Source organism: Parambassis ranga, chromosome 5 (genome assembly GCF_900634625.1).
Source record: "Parambassis ranga chromosome 5, fParRan2.1, whole genome shotgun sequence".
Lineage (NCBI taxonomy): Eukaryota > Metazoa > Chordata > Actinopteri > Ambassidae > Parambassis > Parambassis ranga.
In genome coordinates this window covers 3,557,152-3,567,908 of record NC_041026.1, presented here as the reverse complement: position 1 = coordinate 3,567,908, position 10,757 = coordinate 3,557,152, and the positions used below count along the sequence as shown (strand labels likewise).

Below are 10,757 nucleotides of genomic sequence, written 5' to 3'. Positions count from 1 at the left end.
GGAAAATTCTAGGTCACACTAACAGAGCTCTGGGTTGTCCAGAAGCACAAAGGAAAACAACAACAACACATTCTTTTTGGTATCTTTATCATGTCAGGAGGGCTCTGACGCCTGTTTTATAGAATTACACACTTCTGCCAGCTCCGTACCAGCCAGAGATCTCCCCTAAACTGGGTTTTACTTTATAAGGCTACTGGCCAACCTATAGAGATCAGAAAAACAACAAGAAGGGGAGGGAGACAGACGTTGATGGAACTCTCAGCATTGTTGTTGTGCATCTCACAGCTAGGGGGCGACACACAACACAAGGTCAGGACTTGTGTTGGAGCCAGATTAATTTTGAATTTATTTAAATATGTTTACAATCAGAATTTATGTTGCTACTGATTAGATTATGATTTGAATTATTTTTATAGATAAAATTTACATATTGTGTAGACTGAATGGATCGTTCCTCCCTGGCAATTAGCTCTAAAACACCTGCAGACAGGTGGGGCAAGGTGTGTGTAGGAGAAGGAAGTCAGGAGGAGGAGAGATACGGTTTTGTTACCGCAATTTGATTTAATTTTTTTTTGAAGGACAACTACGGACAAAACCACTTTTTGTTAATGTAGCGGGTGCTATGTGCCTCAGGTCGGGAAAAAGGGGAGGGTAAGTCGACCCGCATATATAGGGCTCCTTGTAGGGGGGAACAAAGGTGTTGGGGTTTGGTTCTGCCCGGTGGAGTAAGGCAGGTGCACACCTTGCTCCACACTGGCGTGCAGGGAGGCCATACAGGTATGCGGGTTGGCTGTAGCCTACCTTTTTGTTTTAAAGTATTTGACGGGTGGTTGATTGACTTTGTTTTATGCATTACAGATGGATGTTCAGGCAAAGAAGTAGACGGTATTCACAAGTAGTTTGGTCACGCAGATGCCAGGTATTTTAAGCATGATTTAATAAAGTGTAAAGCGGTTTTAAAAGAAAGTATTTGTTTTGTTGCAGAGCGTCGGGTTGATGGGCATCGCTGCTCTTGCCATAGCATGCAAATTGTCGGTTTCTTTTCTTTGTCTAGTCCGCCCGGCAAGTGAGCCGGTGTGTGGCACAAAAGAACTGGGAGGTGCCTTTGGGGCGGACTAGTTTTTCTTTCTTTCTTTTTTTTTATTAATTTGTTTATTGTTATTTCGTTTTTTTGTTTTCCCCTTAATCCGTACCTACCCTACTTCCATACGACCTGCCAGGCGTGTGCAGTGAAACACGGTTGCAGTGTCTAAATACTCACGTGTGTAGTGGAATCACAGTTGCAGTGTTCATAAAGTGTGGGGTGGACTTTTCTTTCATTCCGGGCGGCCGTTCTTTGGAAGTGGGGTAGTGGAGGTGGGCAAATTTATTTTGTTTGATTGCATTAATAAATTGATTTGATTAGACCCACCTTCTCATAATTTCTTCAGCTGGTCTCATAGCCACGTAACATTAATAAAAGAGAAAGAGGAAACAAGCTCTCCGCGAGTGCCTTTTTTTATTTGCGAGTCACAAACCTCCTCCAAACAAAGGGCCATCCACTGGCCGCAACAACTTGTTCACACAGACAGAGTGCAGCCCAGTCATCCAGCAGCAGTCAGGGGGACACTGAGCTCCTGATGAGGTCACAGCGGAGGACTTCAGGAGGACTTCAGCGTCCTGCTGTCCACAAAGCTCACATCTTTACGACGCCACTCCTGGAAGGTCGCCAGCACCATGAGGTTTGTGACGGACACCAGAGAGTACGCACAGCGGTCCTTTACAGAGTTCACCTGGCCGTGAAAGTCGTTGACAGTGGGGCCGGTCACAGTGCAGACGGCATCAAACCCACAGCTGATGGAGGCAGAGAGGGACAGAAACAACCACCAACAACATCAGCAGCTGCTGCTGAGGGCCACCAGGGGGCTCTCTAGACTGAAACACAGACTGAGGACTTCATTGTGTGATAACATAAACTTTAACCATATCAACTCTCTGTTTGATCACAGATCCTTCCTCTGAGGATAAGGATGTAAAATATTTACATGTTGTTGCCTATGCAAGACTCCCCAGGACTGCAGGAGGACGAGACATGGAGCCGTCCAGTAGCAGAAGAGCTTACAGAGGTGCAGGTTTCTGGAATTATTTTCCCATAATTATATCCATACAAAGCACCTGTGAAGTGAAGGGTTACATTCAATAACTCTTATATCATAATCAACAGATCAGTCAGAGCTGTACAGATGCCTGAAGTGATGTACCGACCTGAGTAGCTGCATGATGATGAGATACTGTTAAAGATTGTACTGTAGCACAATTGACCAGAGCATGAAAATTCTAGAGAGTAAAATACAGAAAGAATCACATAACGACAGAGCCGAGGGAGCTGAGTTTGTCAGGGGGTTGTTGTGGATTCGGACACAAATGCTCAGGCACAGAGCAGTTAAAAAATAACAACAGTCTTTAATAATGCTGACAAGGACAGTACCAGAGTCAATTAACAAAAGATCACCACAAGTTGTGGGAGCAAGAACCAGGCTTGGTCTGAGAAAGCAGGCTAATCAAAAATCACAAAAACTAGAGCAGGGCACGATGCACATGAATCATTACCAGAGAACGAGGCTGAAAGCTTTGGGCTAGCAAGGCATGAGAGACGAGACGAAGACTCACTAACATACCAAACAAACTGGCACCTAGTGAAAGGGGAACACACACTAAATACACAGGGAGTAGGGCAGACAAAGGGGCACAGGTGAGACACATTAGGGAGGAGCAGGTAATCACCAGGAGGGGGAGGGAGCACACGAGGAAGGGGAAGTCAAGACACCTGAAACAAGAGGAGGTTCAGTGATTTCAAAAATGAGACAGGAAGTAAAGTAGGAACTAAGGCAAAGCAATAAAATACCAAAATAAAAGCCCTGGCTCAACCTGATTACCTGACAGAGTTCATACATTCATACAGAGGAGACGTGGCTGGTAGGTGCACACACTTACTAGTGGGCTGGCAACGTATGAATCCAAACACCAAACGGTTTTACTCCCAACTTTAAATAGATAAAGATAGAGCTGTAAACGTTGAAAAGGAAGAGCGATGTTAGAAACCTCAAAGTTTAACCACAGCATCCATTTAATCCGAAAGAGTGTGAATTAACCCCTAGAACACCAACATTCATTTTGGTAACACCATCACTAGCAGCATATTTTACCTGTACAACAATACACGTCAAACTTGTTTTATTTTCTCCCTATAGTGTCTCATCAATCAAAAAAAGAAAGGTCTCATGGGGGACCAATTTAAAAAAGCTCTAAAATTAGTGAAGAATTAGGGAATTGTTAACGAAACATCCCGAAAGAAAATAAATAATGGATTGGGGAACTTGATCTGTGGTCCACCCATTCCTGGGACACGTGAGTCCTGTCATTCCTTCATACTTACTGTACATGCTCACAGTGTTGGGGAGTAACTAATTACAAGTAGTGCAGTTACACAATGTAATTACAAAATAACAGTAATTGCAATTAGTTATATTGTGAGAAATATTCCCCTCCTTCTGCTGGAGGGGCCACCCATGTTTCAGTTCTGAGGATCCATTGATTTCTGTCTCAGATCATTCAGTTTCAGCGTTGTTGTTGTTTCCTGTAAATCCTCCTCAGACCAGTAGGGGGCAGCAGAGGATCTATTTTATCACATTTTATCCCAAAGCACTGTACATTATTGACTTACGGTGTTACAGTTCACTCATCATCATCATCATCATCATCATCCTAGAACAGCTCCGGCCCATCGTTTAACCCCTTCTGCATCCCCTCCAGTACGTCTCCATGGTAACAGCTGTGCTCTCTGTGTTCAGCATGGCTGCCAGAAGTTCCAAGTACATGACTGAGTGCATTAAAAGTGTGGACTCCTCGCTCATTTCATTTGTTTGGCATCATGTATCAGTAAAAGATCACAGTGATAATAACCATTTAACCAGCTGAACATGCAGCAATTTGCTGACTGTATTTAAGCAGTTTAATCACAACATTACCTTACTGGAGCTTCCGCTGGTTGTCATAACGACGCAGCTCTGTCATCATGAAAGCGGCCGTAAACTGGTTTGTTCCTGTGACAGCTCCACTGCAGGTACAATAATCATGTTGTGTATGTACAGAGCTCACTCTCGGCCCGTGGAGACAAACGGCTTCAGACAGACAGCTTGATGCATGAAGGGATGGACGGACATGAGACAATGTAGAGAGAGTGTGACACCGTCCTGACTGCACAGCTTAGCAGCAGCGCTGACATGCAAATAAGCAGACAAACCTGATAGTTGCTGTGATACGATCAGATCAACACCGCAGAGGCAAACATGAAAGTATGAAAGCAAAAGCAACGCTTGAACTGCAACACAAGATTTGATCCTTTCTTTGGACAAAATGTCTGAAACGTTTGGAAAAGTGTGAAAAAATGTTTATTTATCTTAAGTTTAAGAGGCACTTTAAAAAACTTAAAACACACAAATAGACACATATATTTGTACTTTTTGCAAAAAATAAAATACTTATTTAAAAACTATATATTTACATAACTGCTTTACATAATGTGTTTATCTCTTTTATATCATAGTGTGTAGAGGCTCAGTTAAACCACATGATAAAAACAAATGACCAGCGCTGGAAAGTAACTAAGTATTTGTACTTGTTACTGTATTTAAGTAAAAATAATAGTGCATACTTTCTCCTCTGACTCCATGTTGCAGCTGTTACCTGTACTTTCTCCTCCACTACATTTCTACAGTGTCTGTAGTTCCTTGTTCCATGTGATGAACACAGAGCTGGACTGATGTGAGGTCAGACTCTGCATGGAGGGTGTGTCACGCTGCCAGCTGTGTTTCTATAATGAGCCTCAGTCATGATGCCGGTGCTCTGGCTCAGTGAGCTAACTAGTTAGCTGCTGTCTGCTAACACAGGTCCATCCATGAATGTCTGATGAACATGAATCATCACATGAATCTACAGCAGGAACACTGACACAGTAAACATGCTGAATGCCTGTTTGTTATCAGCAGCCTCTCTGTTCACTTGATGCCCACAGCCTGCCCCATGACACACAGACCTGTCCATAGCTGCTTCTGGACTCAACATGTACATTAACTACACATGGTCCATTTTCAGTTGAGATGATTTCTTTGATTATTTTAAGTACCAAGCTTCAGTACTTCCTCCAACACTGCAAATCACTGCATTCACAACAAGCTTCCTAACCTGTAAGTGCTCCGGCCACTGGAGGAAACATGAGTAAACTTTATGTCACTTCACCTCACAATGTGCTGACATGAACCAGCAGCTTGTTCGGTGAGTAAACTCTGACAGGCCGTAGTGCTGCAGGGGTTTAACCCTTTGGACTATCAGTATCAATAAATATGGATCATATCAGTGTAGTACCAAAATGAAATCTGCCGTGTCCACTCCCTCTCACTCGATGGGCCCATGTGGTCCCATCTGCAACAAGCTTCTCTGCCATTTTCTCGGTTACCATGGAAACGAGTCCTGGTCTGAAGCCTTCAGTTCACAGACAGTGATGTCTGTGTCATGTGGAAGTCATTTTGGGACACAGACACACTGACACACTGCTGTTGTAGACGGTAAATGTTCAGATGCTGGAGTTCAGGACTCTGATGTCTCCTCACCCTCCCTGGACATGATGTATAACAGGAGGTTCAAGACATGACGTCTCTGCTGGTCAAGTTCTGCAAGATTCACTGTGACACAAACATAAATGTCAACAACACAACTGGTTATACAAACACACATGATACACACTGGAAACATACCTCTGTTCCTTCTCTGTTGAAAAATAATACAGACCACAGCTCCAATCATTGTAGCTGCTGCCAGGACCGCTACAACTTTGTCCAGTGTTATGTCAGATGAAGGACTTTCCTCTGGTTGTGCTGCACCTGTATGAACACAATTGGTGGATCAGTGGTTTTATTTTGAAAAGCTGTCTGGTCACATTATAATTACCAGTACCTGTCTGTCCTGGTTTGGTGAGAGACAGAGAGACCTGCTTCACATTCAGGACCATGTGGACTGTGGAAGACATCAGTGTTAGTGTAATAACACTGTAATAACACTAACACAGCTCAGTCACGCTGTTTAAAGGTCTGATGAACCTACCAGAGTCCAGGACTGCCCACCTCCCCATGGTGTGGTTATAATTAGCCATGTCACACCTGTAGTTTCCAGAGTCTTCAGTCCTGAGTCTGGACAGGTGGAGTCGGACTCGTCCTACTCTGAGAGCGTCTCTGTCCATCTGAGCCCGTCCTGCAAACTGCTGGTGCTGAGACTCTGGAACCTCCACACCGTTTATCATCTCATATAAAACCTTCACAGGGTCTGAGAAAAACCAGCAGATCATGTTAATGGGAGACAGGTCTGTGTGGACCGGATTGTCCCATGTGATGGTGATGCTGTCGTCCTCCTCTGCCTGATAGACGGTCTGTACTTTGACAGCAGACGTCCCTGTGAAGGACAGAGACAGACAATGAGTAGAGCAGGACTCTCTGAATTCCTAAAGGCTACATGTTTATCTGGATGAAGAGCTTTAGACAAACAGAAACACAACCTCACATCAAATTTAGTCTAAAAAGTTGTACCAATAATTTACTTTCACATTCTCTTTAAAGTCAAAGCAGCATCACTGTAAACTGAACATGACGACTCACAGTCCAAGGTCAGGCTGAACAACAGGAAAAGGACGTGGATCATCTTCTCCCTGTGACAGTAAGGTTTTATTGAACAACGTACTCGAGTTAATTCTCAGTGTTATTTATCATCTTTCAGACATGAGAGCTCAGCAGGTCAAAGTCTAAACACCTTCTAAACATGAGAATAGTTTCATACTGTCATGGAATAAACAGGATTATCAGTCATCAGAGGAGTTCAGACACTTACATGTTTAAATGTGAGTTCGCAGCAAACCTTGTAAGCTCTGACTGCACCTGTGAAGCTGTCAACAACAACAGCAGGAATGCTGTTCTCCAGGAAGTGGAGCCTCTTTAAACTCTACAAAGGGTGGAGGTGAGATTATTTACCTAAAAGTGAAACTAAAGAGAGGAGGGTGCATTCAGCTTTGTGATATATTAACTTCAAGCTGCAGTGTGTGTGTGTGTGTGTGTGTGTTACATACACTGATCAGCCATCACATAAATCAATACTTTCACTGGGTTCATGTTAACAGAGCGTGCAGGGTGGAGGAACAGAGGCCTGGTCCCTGCACCCAGCAGAGACAACCTGCACAGGGTTCAGCCTTTATTCAGTCTCTGGTTAGTACAACAATGGTTCACTCCACCCTCTAGTGGTCCAAAGTGGTACTACAAAGACATCATATTTCTCTCCATTGGCTCCCTGTTGAACCCATCACAGACTTTAAAGTTCTTCTCCTGACCCCTAGAGTCCAGGCTGTGGATCCACCATTAAGATTCAGCTTCACAGCAGCTGATAAGTCCTGCAGTTAATCTGAGCCTAATGCAAGTATGTGCACAGACCTGTGAGCATCATCTCATCCGTCCAGCAGGATCCACTGTGCACCTGCTGTGAGCTGAACATGGCTGTAGTTACTCTCTTCTCCAATAGGTGTCCCCATAGACTTCAAAAATACAGAAAATAACCAGAAAAGGATGGACCATCAGTGTCCTCACTGGAGGACCTTTATCACATCATCTTTGTCACAGCTGTTCTTCATCACTAACAAACACATTGACAACAACACACGCTGTCTCACCTCGTGTCTCTGGACTTTAAACTGCACCAAAATGGCGGCTCTGTTCTAAACTTTCGCTGATGTCTTGACAATAATTCTTTAAAACGAGATTATGAAGTAAAGTGTATGAAGGTCCATAACGGCACTTTGTATCAGAACCGATGTGCATGCTCTGAGGAAAAGTGACGTCACTCCATCAAACACCAATCACCTCTGAGGATGCTGTTTATATGTTTGTTGTGAGATCAAAGTGAATATAGTTTGTCAATTATCACCATTAAAAGTAAAATAATAAACACAAGCGCATATGATGCAGGTGGGCGGGGCATGCTTCATACCGGAAGCTGACCCTGCAGCTCATGATGAGGTGCAGAAATGATTGGATAACTTAAATATCGATCATAAAATGTGCTGTCAATCACCCAAAGAGGCTTCCAGGCGGCTCACACAGCACAGTGCACCACACTTTGTTTGAATCAGCTTTATTTGACCCTCACATTTACAGGAAACATCTCCATCTGCAAACATCATGTCCTGCTTCGTCTGGTTAAATTCATCGTAGAAGAAATACAAAAGCATGACTGTTAAACAGCTCGCCTGCATGTAGCCTGAAACTATGATGGAAAACACTTGTATGAAAACGATGAAAACACTGTAAACTGCACTGATATCAATATCTTATGATCGGATGTTATTGATTAAATTTAACTTTATCAGCTGAATCATGTTAAGTTAATCATAAATTTCACTCCTGTTGATGCACACTGATATTCCAAGATTCAACACACAAACTCAGAAAGTGATGATTGATTATGTCTTATTGAAAAAGAATAAACTCATGGAAGACAGTAAACTACAGACTAAACAGCATGAGGCGCAGAGAAACATTATAGTTCCTCTACTGCCCCCTACTGGGCTGAAGGAAGCTCCACCAGAGGACCAATGTTTGACTGATTGTTTACAATAAGAGTAGACAGCATCACAGTGGGAAACAACACAGGTGAAGGTGAACACACAGAGACCTCACACAGCCACAGAGACTCAGTCCTACTCATTCTGTCAGACTGATCTTAGCCAATCAGGACAGCTGCTACTGCTGCTGCTGCTGCTATCAGGCCAATGCTGAGTCCTGCTTGTCCTCCTGTGTCTGCTGTTGGACTCAGAGCTGGTCTGTCAGTGTGTGTCTGAGCAGCAGCTGCTGTAAAAGACAAAAATGTGAGTTGAGACTTGTTGATGTTTAAATGAACATGTGGACTGTTTGAATTGAACCTGATGCTGTCTGTCTGTACAGAATATTATATGTTACAGTTAGAAGAACAGAAATCAGACAGTTCTCAGCAGACAGCAGCTTTAACTTACTCACCAGAGACTGTGAGGTCACAGGAGGCTAAGTGGTAATCAGTTTGAATATCTGTCCACACTGCACACGAATACCAACCAGAGTCTTTAGTCCTGAGTCTGGACAGATGAAGTCTGATTCGTCCTTCTCTGAGGTCTCTGTCACTCTGGACTCTTCCTGAAAAACCTTCATCCACAGACTCTGAGAGCTCAACTCCTTTAAAGACAGAATACAGAGTTGAAGTGTTTCCATTGCCATATGGTGACAGCCGATAGACATGTTCTCAGTCTTAGTCTGAGTGTCTGTGGTGAACGTCCACTCCAGTGTGATGTTGTGGTTCTCCTCTGCCTGATAGAACGTCTGTGTCACATTCACTTGGAATGCTGCTGCTGAGGAGGTGAGGATGAGGAGCAGCAGGATCATCTTCTCTCTGTGAGAGGACACAGAGGTGAAGAGTCATCAGGTTCAGTCAGTACGGCTACAACAACATCAATCTACAGTCTGACTGAAACTCACAGTCACACTCTGTTAGCTTTTACAGTCTGCACTGCTGCACACACACACCTGTGTCAGCAGGTGGCGCTGAAGGACACATTCAGTCTGAACTTAGTGTGACAGTGAGGGACAGATGTGTCAATGACCGAGGCTGCTACAACTACACAGTGAGTCCATGAGAAACAGCAGAAATAATGTCAGGCTGCAGAGTAGAAAACATTCAAAAAATTAAAAATCTTTTCTGTCCAACTAGTCTCCATCTGTATGTGAGCTTCACACAGAATCTGTTCACATGTGTCTCTTGGTGGGCCCATAGTTGTCCCTCCTGTCATGTCTTTGTTCCATCAACATGTGTTTGTTTGTGCTGCTAAACTAATTCTGTACATTCTTACCTTGTGTCTCTGTACATCTGACTGACAGCACTCTGATCATCAACACAGACACAAAACCTGCACAATGAAAGTCACACAAAGAGCAGCAGACTAAAGGAGAACAGTTTCCATCCTCTATCAGCAGCATCCTGCCTCCTCTCCTCTGATTGGCTGATCTTTGTATGTGGGCGGGGCTTCAAACTGGACCAACATAGAATATTATTTTAATAAGGTTGTGAAGAGTATTTCACAAAATCAGGAAGCTGCAGCAGTTTCTGTATGAGAATCTGAACACAAAGTGTGTGTGTGTCTGCTGTGAACACTGTTCACTGTTTACAGACTCTAAATGTCCATCCATCCATCCATCCATCTTCTACCGCTTATCCGGGACCGGGTCGCGGGGGCAGCAGTCTAAGCAGGGACACCCAGACTTCCCTCTCACCAGACACTTCCTCCAGCTCCTCTGGGGGAATTCCGAGGCGTTCCCAGGCCAGCCGAGAGACATAGTCTCTCCACCGCGTCCTGGGTCTTCCTCAGGGCCTCCTCCCAGTGGGACATGCCCGGAACACCTCCCCAGGGAGGCGTCCAGGAGGCATCCGAACCAGATGCCCGAGCCACCTCAGCTGGCTCCTCTCGATGTGGAGGAGCAGCGGCTCTACTCCGAGCTCCTCTCGGGTGACTGAGCTTCTCACCCTATCTCTAAGGGAGCGCCCAGCCACCCTTCGAAGGAAACTCATTTTGGCCGCCTGTATTCGCGATCTCATTCTTTAGGTCACTACCCAAAGCTCACGACCATAGGTGAGGGTAGGAACGTAGATTGACCGGTAAA

General features: G+C 44.3%; 2 long non-coding RNA genes across 2 annotated transcripts; one reads left to right on the top strand and one right to left on the bottom strand.

Annotated features, from left to right (window-relative positions):
• Window positions 1-700: 700 nt before the first annotated feature.
• On the top strand, window positions 701-1,187 carry LOC114435389 (uncharacterized). The gene is made up of 3 exons (XR_003670588.1): window positions 701-777; window positions 859-919; window positions 985-1,187. It is a non-coding gene; the product is annotated as an uncharacterized LOC114435389 (long non-coding RNA).
• A 7,644-nt stretch (window positions 1,188-8,831) lies between these two features.
• LOC114435392 (uncharacterized) lies at window positions 8,832-10,083 on the bottom strand. The gene is made up of 3 exons (XR_003670591.1): window positions 9,950-10,083; window positions 9,087-9,492; window positions 8,832-8,921 (listed from the first exon to the last, which is right to left on the bottom strand). It is a non-coding gene; the product is annotated as an uncharacterized LOC114435392 (long non-coding RNA).
• Between the last annotated feature and the right edge of the window lie 674 nt (window positions 10,084-10,757).